Here is a 14061-nt window from a genome sequence, read left to right as displayed (position 1 = left end):
TACTAAATAGTTTTGATATGAACCTAAAGTTGAGTGATATTCGAGCACTTGTGTGTTTTATTTAAATTTGGAAAGACATTCTTACTGCATATACAGACTTTCTCACGTTTTTATTTGCTTTCTGTACATTTTCAGTGGCCCAAAATAATAATAATAATAATAATAATAATAATAATATAATAATATAATAATAATAATAATAATAATAATAATAATAATAATATAATAATAATAATATAATAATAATAATAATAATAATAATAATAATAATAATAATGTTAGGTGAAATTCAGTGAGTGTGTGTGTGTGTGTGTGTGTTGGTGGTGGAATGTGCCTCAGGGGGCGCCATTCAGCCTCGGACCGTCCCTGAATACAGGAAAGAATGACACACGACAGTGTGTTACCTCTGCAGTGTGCGTAATCATCAATAAAAAACAAGGTGAACATCGTTACGCTTTCAGGTGAATGGCTGTTTTGTCCGAGCGTACACGATGTCGCGCTGGAAGCTCGTCAAGGGAGAAAACGGGGCGATAAACAAGCAGATGGCTATTTGCATAAAAATGTGACAAAAGTGGATGAGTGAAGGAAGAGAGAGAGTCACTGGGAGATCAGTTGGACTCCTTTCCGGCATCCTGATGTTGATTTACCTGACGGACGTGTGCTTCCAACAGCAAAATGACTTCAATGGAGACACAAGGCCGCAACCGCCACTCAAGCACGTTTGCCGCCAACCTGGTTAGAACAAGTTAAGCTCGTTAAAAGGCAAGTCAACCGTAAACATTTCTTGACAATAATATGTCATAATATGTGACCTTACTAGTCTAAACATGACATACTCATTAATAATACATTTACGGAATATGAATTATGCAACTATCTCAGGGAGCGGCCATTTTCCTGAGATCTGAACAACTGTGATGTCATTTTCGGTCGACAGCAAGTGGCAAAATGGCCGCCCCCTGAGATGGATAAAAACAGCTGGATTTTGCGGCTTAAATCATATTCCACTCACGTAATATTTATCAGAGTACCGTATTTAAACTAGTGGGGTTGCATAGAACATATTATTGCCAAGATAATAATTTTTTGGGTTGACTTTTCCTGGAAGTTAGGCTTTGATTATTTATAAAAAAATGTGCTCAAAACATTTGCTTCCATTGCAGGTCACGGGAAAAATAACGTTTGTTTTCTTTCACAGGTCATCCAAGGTCAACAGTATCAAAACACGTTTTCTCGGAGAAAAGGGAGAACATAAAAAAGAGCTCCCCAAACGCTTGTAAGCATTAGCATAGGATGCTAATGCGATAATTAGCATAGGATGCTAATGCCATATAGTATGATAATGTATGCTAATAGTATGCTAATGTTTGCCACGCTCGAATGGACACAACATTTTGTCTGGTATGAATCTTTTTACTACTAGCGAGACTCGCCAACTGAAAGAAGATGAAATGCCAAAAACACATGATTAGCGGTTAGCGGTTAGCGGCGGAATGTCAATTAAAGACGTCTAATCGGTTTAACACTCAGCGTCTCGTTTATTACATTTCCCACTTTCTGAAGAATAATTAAGGTGACAAGCGACCATTTGAACTGTAATGTTTGGTGTTGTTGACCGTTTTGAGAATGCAAATTAACGGAGAGCTACGTGCACAAGCTTAAGTGTCGCTATTGATTGGGAGAGAAAAAAATGGATTCATTTCAGTCCCACTTGCACTGAAGCTGCATTAAGGTTTATTATCAGGAGGCAGCGTGAGGCAATGCGAGTGAAACACGCTCAGGCCAACTGGGGCGAGTCTCACCTGCAGCAAAAAGGAACCCGGCTGCTCACCTAATTAATTCTTGCCTTCATTATCTTCTGCAACGGTACGATTAGGAACGAGGACGCGCAGCGTGACGCAATTAAGCAGAAAAGGGAATTTGAGTTGGAACGTTACAAAATACTGTATCATTCCCAGGTGAGTATGCAGAGGTGCATTGTGGGTAATGTCACATTCTGTTTGGTCTTTATGATACTACAATGTTTGAGGGGGGGGGGGCAGTCTTTTCTGATAAGTGTGAACCAGGAAGTCCAAAACCGGGACAATGCTACTATGACAGAGCAATGATGATGACATTTCCGAATGAACAATACTGAGCTCTTAGAAAAAAAGAGAGAAAAAAAAAAGGAAAAAAAAAATGCTACTATGACATTGACATTTTTTTTTCTTCTTTTTTTTTCTTTTTTTAAAGAGCTCAGTATTGTTCATTCGGAAATGTCATCATCATTGCTCTTTATTTTATTTTTTTATTTTTATTTTTTATTATTATTATTATTTAAAAAAAAAAAAAAGACATTGACATTGACATTTTTCTAACGCAGATTCACCGAGTGAAGCCATCAAATGAAATCGGTCATTATAGCAAATTGCATCGAGCCAATAAAAAAAAAGCTGAGCCACTGATTGTTCTCCGCCGGATTCTGTGGCGATGCTCATCAACATAAGAAATCTGCGCCGCGTGCGTCCGCGTGCGCGCGCCCATTCGCGCAAAATAAAACAAATAGCCGAGAGCTTTGACAGAAGAGGTTCCGTATTTTGAAAACCCCCTTTTCTTTTTTCTTTTTTGTCTTAGCATCTGCCTGCCACGCTTCCACGGGATGAAAGCAGGAGGACCGAGGCGGCTGCCGAGGCGGCTGAGTGGAACACACGAAGCACAGATGCTGCGCAGGAGCTCATTAGACGCACAAACGCTCGGCCACACGCGACCTGAATTTTAAGCGGCAAGGTAAATCAGCGCGTAATTGGCCATGTGAAAAGGGTGCGAGTGGAGGCGCTCTCGTCGCTTATTTTGCACGGACGAGTCTGGCGGAGGCGGGCCGGCTCGATTGACCCATTTTCACTCCGGTTCAATTTGAGGCCATTCGGCCAGTCCAACTTTTTTCTTCTTTACTCCATTAGTTTCAAGACCGATAATCTTGGCATTTGTCCACGTTGTTTATTTTGTTAAAGGCGAAGTCAACCATAAACATTTCTTGACAATAAAATGTTATATGTAAGCTCAACGTGACATTCTGATTAATATTACATTTTGGAATAGCAAAATCCAGCCGTTTTTTATCCATCTCAGGGGGCGGCCATTTTGCCACTTGCTGTCGACTGAAGATGACATCACAGTGGCTCAGATCTCAGGTAACAACCAATCACAGCTCAGCTTCCAGAAAACAGGTGAGCTGTGATTGGTCATTGCCCGAGCCCTGAGCCACTGTGATGTCATCTTCAGTCGACAGCACGTGGCAAAATGGCCGCCCCCTGAGATGGATACAAACGGCTGGATTTTGCTGCTTAACTCTTATTCCACTGTTGTTGAAATCGCACCGTAGCGAGACCTGAAGCACGTTCAGCGTTTTTTGTCGCATCCGAGTGTTCGCTTGACGACGCGCCGGTTGACAGCTGCAGAGTTTGGCGGACTTTGAGGCTCAGGGCCGCCTTTTTTTGCAATCTCTCCGTTTGAGGTGCTCACAAACAGAAAGCGTCTGACGCTCAATTGGCCCAACGTCGTCAACATGACGCCATTTTCTGCACTTTTTGACAGTTGACTTGAATTTCCATTTTTCCGCAAAGGTTGCTTACAGGGTAAATGTGTCGTTTTGACAGCTGCGCCGCTCTCGAATTTGGGTTTTGCGAACAAAGACCGCGAGCAAGTTCTTCGGCTGACAAAAACCGCGGCAGTTTGAAAACGGAGAGATTGCAAAAAAGGCGGCCATGAGCCTCAAAAGTCCGCCAAACTCTGCAGCTGTCAACCGGCGCGTCGTCAGGCGAACACTCCGATGCGACAAAAAAGGCTGAACGTGCTTCAGGTCTCGCTACGGTGCGATTTCAACATCAGTGGAATAAGAGTTAAGCAGCAAAATCCAGACGTTTTGTATCCATCTCAGAGGGCGGCCATTTTGCCACTTGCTGTCGACCGAAGATGACATCACAGTGGCTCAAGGCTCGGGCAATGACCAATCACAGCTCACCTGTTTTCTGGAAGCTGAGCTGTGATTGGTTGTTGCCACTGTGATGTCATCTTCAGTCGACAGCAAGTGGCAAAATGGCCGCCCCCTGAGATGGATTAAAAACGGCTGGATTTTGCTATTCCACAAATGTAATATTAATCAGAATGTCACGTTGAGGTTACATATAACATTTTATTGTCAAGAAACGTTTATGGTTGACTTCGCCTTTAACAAAATAAACAACGTGGACAAATGCCAAGATTATCGGTCTTGAAACTAATGGAGTATTAAAGTCCTTCTAGACAAATGAATGTTTAATAATTGTATTATTTATTCATCGTCGTTTGCTTCCGTGCCGTCGCCGCCCGATGGTGACGTTAGCGTGGCGTGCAGTCGCGGCCGTTTTTTTTTGGTTCAGTACGTGTAAACGCACGGATGTGGGTCACGTGAACTCGCATAAACCAGCATCGGCGCGAAATCGGAAGCGGCCACTTTAAATCCTGCGGTTGAAATCAAAGCGAGTGATGTGGTTTGTTGTGAAGAAGGCAAACAGGATGCGAACCAGCAGATTCCGCTGGAGCGCAGGAAGTGAACCGGAGACGTGAAAGCAGCCTTGAAGGTTGACACGTTTTTGAATTTCTTCTCCGCCGTTTGTTGACGCTGCCTTTTAGGTCCAACCAAACATCGAAAACATTCCCACGGCTCCTTTTAAGGCAGTTTGGACCAGTCCTGTTGCAAGCCGCTCTTCATGGCACCCTGCGGTGGCGCTGACTGATCATTTTTAATGAGTTTTTTTTTGATACGGGCAAATGTAAAAGTTGTGCGCAGGGGCGCAGCGACATGGTGGCCGAGGGAGGCCATGGCCACCCCCCACATGTGGGGGGAAATTTTCATAGCTGTGATTTTCATGCCATTTTCACATATCGTCACCATCTTAAATAATTGCCTAAGTCATTTTTTGTGTGTGCAAAAATTAATATTTCCCCCCTAAATCATCTCCTCATGATGCAAATGGTTCAAGAATCTGTAAAAATTATTTTAAGAAAGCGTTGACATTACTTTAGTTTATTATATACCAATCTTGCACACACGCTCATAATACAAACTAACCTTTGTAAAAAGCAAGATTAAGAAATGTGAAGAATAAAAAGAGATTTTTGTGTCATCGAGCGTCTTAGAATTGGAATTGATGGATTTAAATGAATGAAGCGTTGATCGCAGTAAGCAAAATCACTTCGATTGGCTGTTTGCAAGCCAATCAAAGTCGAGTCAAATCATCTTTAGTGCAGAAGTAGACGACGAGAAGCAACGGCAAAGAAAATGGCGTCGTCGTGTAAATGAAGATCAGCAAAACATTGCTTTTTTTTACTTAGACTTGATCCTGCTTGTATTGTGAGTGTGTTGCACATTTTTGTGGATGCAGTTGAGCGAGGAGCACAACTGTAAATGTGCAAAAGCTAAACGTCGCTTAATGACACAAAAAATGGTACGAATTGCCACCAAAATTTGCATACACATCTGGACTCATTTCAACTTCAACCTCTGAAAATATCAAAACAGTTGCCACAGTATTTGGGATTTTATGGTCATTAAGCCTTTTTCTCGCCATACAGTGCGCTCATAAGTTTACATCGCCTTCGGGTCGAGAAAAAAAATCCTAGTAGAGAGAATATTTGCGGCGAGTTTTGTTGAAGGCTTCTAATTAATGCAACATGTAACTTTAACAATCTCGGCTCGTTTCCGTTAGCCCGTCAATGGCATTTTGCATTCATGTTAGCATGAAGCTAGTCGACGTTTGTCGTTGAAATGATCTGTTTAAAAACTCTCCAACTGGGGAGCGACAATTAAAAGAGTTTGAATCAAGCATACTCGTCTTTTTCATGACGTGCGCAAGCGCGAGTCTTCTTTTCCTTTTCTCAAAGTGATGTTGCGCAATCGTCTCCCATTTCTTGACAGCGAGACGACGAGAAAAGCGGCACGAAGGACACGTTGGAAAAGTGCGTGGCAGGTCCGAAAACGGTAAAGACAAATGTTGACGTCGTTCGTCTGCATCGCACCTGGTCGACAAATGGCGTCTGCGCCTGTTGAATTATTAACATTGTTTTTCAGTTTCAATTTATATTTTAGCCGTTTTGGATTTAGTTATAGCTGTGTAGCTCAATGAATAGTATTGCCTATTGTATTCTTATCTGTCTCTCTCGCCTGAGAAGAAAAGGGCAACATGTTTCTTTTATTTCTTATCTAGAAGGGAGTGTAGTCTAGTACCGGTCTCAGCCGGTCGAAGTGAGACAGGCTGATTTATTATTGTTGAAGTCTAATCTGATTTGTATTCCTGAGAACTTCTGCCTTTTTGTGAAGGGGAGGAGACTTTTCGTATTCACCCACTTTTCAATAAATAATGATGTGCAGGAGAAGGAGGGACACACTTTTGAACAGAACACTGCTTGGGTGACTTCAATTGTGTGATCAGAAGCTTCTGACTAATTACCTTTGCAAAGGGACTTCTTCACCAGAATCTCACCATTCAGTTAATTGAACACGCAAAGAGTAGAACACAAATATTGTATACTCTTAACACGCCCCACAGCCGGCTGATGTTTGGTGGTTAGCATTAGCATCCTCACCCGCCACGTCTCCGCCGCTTCCTCCGCGGCTGGCCCGTTTTCTGTCTCCCAGACGAAATCCACTTGATGTGCTTTACTTACGAGCTCGTTTGATCCGGTCGCGTTAACAACAGCGGCAGTAAAAAAACAAAAGCGAGCGGAATGAGACTTTCCGGGCCAGTAACAAGCGCGCGCGGACGCCCGAGAGCGCGCACACACCAAGATGGAGAATTTATTATGCTAGTAAAAACATCATTATGCTCTTTGTTCCCGCTGTGGGCTCCGTGTCTTTCCTGGCGGCGCCGTTAAGATGATGGAGCAGTTTTTCACGTCATAATCCCGACCGTCGCAAGTCTTGCCTTTGGACGGCGGCTCCCCCTGCTGGGGAGCGATTGACATTTCAAAAAAAGTCGCACTGCTTCAGCAATAAGCTAAGTGTGTGTGTGTGCGTGCGCGCGTGTTGATTAAGGTCATCTTAGACATCAACGCTCGCGTAATTCAAAATGTATTCTCCCGGGTTTGAGTGTAAACAAGCTTGGATGTTTGCTTACGTTCAGTATTCATAATTGATGATATGTTTTATCAATTTATTATCAGCTCAGTGGCAGTCAGAAAAAGCCAAATATTTAACTGTGAAACTTTTTTAGTTTTTTTTTTTATCTTGAAAAAATTGGGATAAATCCGCAATAAGCCCCCCCCACCAACCCCCCCCCCCTAACAATTGACAAAAATTGGAGAGAAAAAAAAATCCACACATTCTGTCATTGAACCTGTGGGTACCCAAATTTGAGTATACGCGGGTTCCACTCTACTCACTTACTGGAATACCCTGACATGTGGGAAAGGAGAGCCACAGCCTCATTGCACTTTTTCAGCCACTGACTGAATAGTGAAACCCAATCAGCACACTCAATTCGCTGCTGAATAGGCCACAGCTCACGCCCAAACTCTCACGCCTATTTTTTTACTCGTCCTCATCAGACCCCGCCTCTTTAAGGCGCATATGGAATACACAGACACTGCAGCACATTCGGTATTTTTTTTCATATATATTTTAGGCTTGTGTACCTTCAAATATGTTTACATTGTGTCTAAAATTTTATTTTGGGGGAGTAAAACTATAGAGATTTATTTATTTTATTACCAATTGAGGATGGACCCGGAACTTGTCCACGTGATAAACTGATATTTTTTTGTTAAAAGTTGACAAGATTTGTATAAACTCCCGACATGCGTATTAGAAAACATCGTGACAAGTTCTTATGAACAGTTTTGACGATACAAAAGGAAATGCTTGAACCACTTTTCTTTTGGGGAGAATTTGTTTTCTAATGCAAAAATACTAAAGGTTTGTTTGGGGTGGAGTCTTAACAGTAGTTTGTGTGTGCGTGCGTGTGGTTTTTTTTTTTAGAATACGTCGCATCACATGCAGAATTCACTTCATGACATCGGACTTGCAGGAAAAGAGTGGAAACGCGTTCTACCGCTCGACTTTGCGGTTGCCTGCTAAATTCCCGTTCCTTGGATCCTCCTGACATTTTGCGGCGTCGCGCACCTTCTTCCCGCGCCTCCCGTTGCTTCGGAAATGTGCATCGCAATAAGAGTCGTACGAATGGGGGGCGGCTGGGGCTGGGTTGGGGTGGGTGGCGGGGGTGGATGGGGGGGGGGCGGGGGGTTGGGGGCCGGTGGGGTGCCTGGCGGGCCTGCAGTGCCCCGTCCTGCTGCGTTGGGTCGGGGGCGCGGGCCGTGTTGGGGTGGGGGGCGCTCCTGCTCCTGGGTTTGCTCTCCGGCCGGTGGCCCTGGCGGGGCCCGGGGGTCGTCCTTTGGCGCTGCCGTGGCCTGGGGGGCCCTGAGGTGTTGCGCTTGCTCTGTCCTGGCGGGGGTCGACGGCTCCCCTCTTTGGTGGAGATTTTCATGCACGCCAGATCCACCACACCAGCATCTACCGAAACTCAGACGCAATCTGTTTCCTCCTCAGGTCATTGAATCGGTGGAGGTCTGAGGTCTGCGGATCTCACGCGGCCTCGTCTGTCCTTCCTTCCTTTTCTCGGTCTCTTGAGGCCTCTCTGATTTTATGTTTTTTGTATTTGTCGGGGTCTGGATGTTTCTTGGGTTGGGGAGGAGTTCTGGTGGGGGGTGTCTGGTCGGTGCTGGATTTCACCTTCCTTGGTTTTCTTTGGTCCTTCCTCGGGTCTCCTGACGGCGGTGTTCGGTTTAGGTGAACGGCATGAGATTTTTTCTAATAGGTTTTTTTGGTGAGCTAACAAATACACGCACGCACGCACATACACATACTCACCCACACACACAAAAAAAATAATAATAATAAACAAAAAAAATAAAAATAAAAAATAAAGAGCAATGATGATGACATTTCCGAATGAACAATACTGAGCTCTTTAAAAAAAGAAGAAGAAAAAAAAAAAAGAAAAAAAAAAGTCATACGATCCCCCGCTGTTGTGTTTGCCGTCAACTCTCGCTGCGCTGATGAGGAAGTTCCCCCAACAAGGAAGTTCCGGAAAATGTGCTTTCTTGTGCAATTAAAACCCGCGAGTGCAATGCGAGGTGTCGTTGATGATGATCAGACTTCGGTCTTGTAATTAAATAGCATGTGTTTAAGCTCATATGGCACAAAAAGACACCAATCGAACGATTTTTACCGCCACTTTTAGTGGCGGCATACCGAGCTCGACTGGATTCATTAAGAGTGAGAAGAAGAAAAAAAAGGCACATTTCAGGCTTTTTGTTCGTTTTTTTGCTGTTCGTTAGCGCCTTGAGGCTCCCGAGAAAGTGAAATGTGCAATTAAACGTGCTGTTAAAAAAAAAAACTCTGGAAAGTGTGCACAGCATCTGCTGCGCTCTCGCTGGTTTAGTCATCTTTCCTCAAGCCCCACCCTGTGTTCGAATATAGTCAAAATAAATAAATAAATGCTACAATTATGATTGCATTTCGATGTGCAGTTTTGCACATGACTTAAATCAAATTTTGCGGCCATAAAAGTTTAGAGGCAAAAGATGAAATTAAAATATATATCGAAGCAGCACCGCCAGAGGCAGCCTGTGTACCACGAGTGCAGGGGTGCTCAAGTCGGGTCCTCCAGAGCCCCCATCCAGCCTGTTTTCCATGTTTCTGTCCACTGACGCGCCTGATTCGTGACCAGGATCGTTATCAGGCTTCTGCAAAGCTGGCTGATTAGCTGATCATTCGATTCAGCTGTGCTGCAGGAGGGAAACATGGAAAACAGGCTGGATAGGGGCTCTCGAGGACCCAACTTGGTACGAGTGCCACACTTTGCGGATCGCCGCTCTCGGCAGTGAGCATTTATTTACATTGTCTTTTACTATGTTTACATTTGTTTTAAAAAAAAAAGGGCGGGGGGCGGTGTGGTTTAATGACATTCATTTCAAAGGGGAAAGTTGATTTGGGATATGAGTAATTTGAGTTACAAGCACAGCCATGGAACACATTCAACTCGTAAGTCAAGGCAGTACGTTACACCGTATAATGTTTCATTCTCAATGCGAGGTGAAGTGGCAGCTGTTTGAAAGCTTGTAATCACCGTGACAGTTGAGCTACGTTCTGTTAGCGCGTCCGTAGTGTTTCACATGATATGTTAGCGTTAAGCTAGTGGACTTGTGTTATTGTGTGGCTCATTTGAACATGTTAGTGTTTAAATAACCAATATTTAATTGTCTTTTGTATTTTTTTTTAGATGTTAACTCTTTGACTGCCATAAACGTTATATAACGTTTAGTAAAAACCTACGGAGGGGCGCCGAGGACGTTAAAAGACGTTCACTATGTTTTTTTTTGTTTTTTTGGGGAAACGGGTGGAGGAAAGCCTTGGGCAGCTGTGCTGAAAGTATCAAGCAGATCTAGTTAGTATAATGACTCGTTTTGGCCCCTAGATGGCAGCGATGACTCTCTTTGCACAAGATTGGGTGGGCGTCAGTCGAAGACGTGAGGCGGAGCTAGAGTGTTGAGGGGACAATGGCTGATGAAGCAACAATGGCGACCTTGAAAGATCAGTCAAAATGCTTAAATCGGCTGGCACTCACAGCATCCCTTTTCTGAAAACGTCTGGCAGTCAAAGAGTTAAAGAGCTCTTTAAAAAGTGTTTGTATGTCTGCTTTAACAAGTTGAAATGTGTTTAAAGGACCCGCCCGGTCCTCATCTGGAGCCGACCAGAGCTGACTTTGGACTGGCCACCAGTTAAACCACGATGATTTTTATTTTCATGACTTGTGAAGGGGAAATTTGTTTGGAAATGGGAGCAGCTTTCCAAAAACAGATTGTGTTCAACCTTTCTGTAATAAAAAATAAAAAAAACGAGAAAAAGCTGTGCGGCTTGTGCCGCACAATGCATTTTAATGAGGCATCCCAATTTGGACAGCAAATTAACTTCAAGTGAGGCAATTACCTGCAACCCGTTCCTCCTCCTCCTCCTCTTCTTCTTCTTCTTTTTTTTTTTATGCAGTGCACATCTATTAGCACTCCAAAAAGCTGCCTCCATGACATGACATGAGAGGAGATGCATTATTCAAAGGCATGCTGAGTACCTAGCAACAGCCCGCAGATCAACACGGGAACCAACAAAACACTCTTTGCTACTCCATTTTTCTTTCTTTTTTTTCCCTTTTTTGACGAGATGCGAATGCGCTGCGAGCAATTACCTGGCAATAAACACCCGTTTAATCCGTTTCTGCCCTCGGGATGTCGAGTTCATGCAATGACCCAAATGCTGCGGTGGCAAAAAATCACAAATTCAGCCACAGAAAAATAACATGAGATTGTCAATAGATGTGATTGTTTTTTTAGTTTTTTGTTTTTTTTAATCGATATGTGATCTGCAGTTGGCTGGCTACCAGTCCAGGGTGTACGCCACCGGCCCACCTCTGGCTCAAGGTCAGCCGGGGTAGGCATCGGCTCACTTGCGGGTCGCGACCCTTTGTGAGGATAGGAAATTAATGGATGACTATTTATTTTTTTAAAGTAAAAATAAATGAATTGATAACACAAAGAAACTGGAGTAACTCGGGCCTTTACTTGACCTTTACTTGACCTTTCTTCATTTTTTAGGGTCAATATAACCTACTAACAATAATAAACTTGAGTTTAGAGATGATCTGTGCAAGATTATGGTTAATTAATTTGAACTGTAGTCGACTATACGTGAAATCCATGATATCGAAATAGTATTCTGGTCATGTTTTATAGAATTTACGACTATCATGCAAACACGTGATATATTCAGAGAGGGTACGAGAAACAGACCGACAGTATTCCCGATTTGGAAACCAACCAATACTTCGGACTCACCACCGAGATTCTCCACTCGCCATTTTTGTTCATTCATTTTTGTTGCATTCGAATCAATTTGCATCTTGGCCTTTTCCAGAAAAGTGAGCTTTAAGCCGTATATTCACTTATTTGCAAAGTTAATCTTTTGACCTGCAAAGTATCGAAGCAGCACGACTGAACGCTGTTTTAACTCCTAAAACATCAAAAAAAAAGTTTTTAGTTTAAGATCAGGGTTCCGCTCTGCTTTTTTTTGCTCGAAGGTCAAATCCAAGTTGGTTATTGTGCCTATTGGTGTCATATCAAAAAAATCCTCTACGCAGGCAGCGCATCCTAAAGCTAAGCTAACTATCTTAAGAGATGTTAGCTAGTCTGGAGCAACCGGCTTCCATTTTTTGCTAAGACTACTGAGCTGGGCTTCAGAGTGGAAAGATTTCAATACGCGTCCGTCCGGACACCATCAGTCGGTCGGTCAACAACAATGGCGGCTAGCCGTGTCGTAGCTTGCTTTTGCAGTAAAAATATTTAGCTTCTTTATTCCCACGTTGTACTTGAACCACCCGCCATTGTCACGTCTCCTGTGTTCGTCTTTTTCATGTTGTTTCGATACACGCAAAGCCATGTTTGTTCTGCAGATTGCAAAAAAGATCATTCTTCTTCTACGCTTTCCGTTAACTCCCCGTGCCTGCGCCACAGCGCCACTCCAGTCTTGGCATACACATTACAGCCGTTAAACGTCCTCAGCGTCTTCTTTTGGACACGCGCACGTCTTGAAACGCTTCTGTGCGGACGAGATTTGTTTTGAGGAACGTTGCCGGCTTTGATTCCGTCTGGACGGAAGCCTTAGTCCAGGGGTGCTCAAGTTGGGTCCTCGAGAGCCCCTATCCAGCCTGTTTTCCACGTTTCCCTCCTGCAGCACAGCTGAATCTAATGATCAGCTAATCAGCCAGCTTTGCAGAAGCCTGATAACGATCCTGATCACGAATCAGGTGTGTGAGTGGAGAGAAACATGGAAAACAGGCTGGATGGGGGCTCTCGAGGACCGAACTTGAGCACCCCTGCGGCTTAGTCTGTTTGTGTGTATTAATGCTGCATTCAAGGAAAGTGGAAAGTCTGACTTTTTTCGAGTTCAAACCAGGAAGTGTGTACGGGAACGCCCCCTTGAACTCGGAAGTCCCACTTACGAAGTCGGGGGGTTTGGGGGAGTACCCTTGATTTTGCCGACGGACTACAATGTGACGTCACTCTCCGATGACGACACAGACTGCGACTAGTAAAAAACAATGAACTTGAGTATAAAACTAGATTGCTTTCTTCGTGCATAAATATTCGACATAACTTCACGCAATGCAACGGACGTGACAGAATGCCGCGATCTGAAATTATACGCTAAACATGAAATGATATGTTAAACTACTGAACTCTATGAAATGCTTATGAAATAAGAGAAATACATAAATTAGGCAAAATTGCGAGAAGGCAAGTTTGCTGGAGGTCAAAATTAGTTTTTGGGGACCAAAGTAAGAAAAAGAAAAAATGACTATCCGCCATTTTGGTTGTTTACTTTCACATCAAACACTTTGAGGTCGGAACGGGGAAAAGCCAACTTGGATCGATCTGACTTCCGATCTTCCTCGAATGCAGCATGAGTTGCTGACGTCCTCATCAATTGGTTGTCCTTGTCCTGTTGCTGTTTGTTTTCTGTCTCCACTTAAGTGTAGTTTGTATCCCAATATTTTATTTATACTTTGAATCTTGTTTTTTTGGACCTTGTTGACTTTGACCGTCTTGCACCCGCCGCTCTTCCATTTCCAGTTTCAATCTCAAAGCGTTTGAGGCAAATGTAAACAAACAATGATGGCTGATTCTGATCAATTGTTTGTCAGAAATCAAAGTAACAAATAAAGATAAATATCTGTTGTCTACGGTGGTCGCCATTGTCGAGTGATGTCAGATTGAAGCCGGTCGGTGAAATCCAGCTCCCTTGTTTTTGTCCCAACTCCGCAACTCGGATCTCCGGGTTCAAAGTGAGCACACGTCCTTTGTATGAAGTTGGAAACGTTTTCTTCCCACTTTCCTCGAATGCACCTTTCTGATCATGGTCTGTTATCGGCATCCTCCATGAGTACCTGATACATTAAAATAACTATACCTGTTTGTTTTTTTTTAAATAAAGGTTAT

The sequence above is a fragment of the Leptonotus elevatus genome, chromosome 1 (genome assembly GCF_054856555.1).
Source record: "Leptonotus elevatus isolate MCC_2025b chromosome 1, RoL_Lele_1.0, whole genome shotgun sequence".
Taxonomy (NCBI): Eukaryota; Metazoa; Chordata; class Actinopteri; order Syngnathiformes; family Syngnathidae; genus Leptonotus; species Leptonotus elevatus.
The sequence above is the reverse complement of the archived record's forward strand: the minus strand, read 5'-3'. Positions refer to the sequence as shown.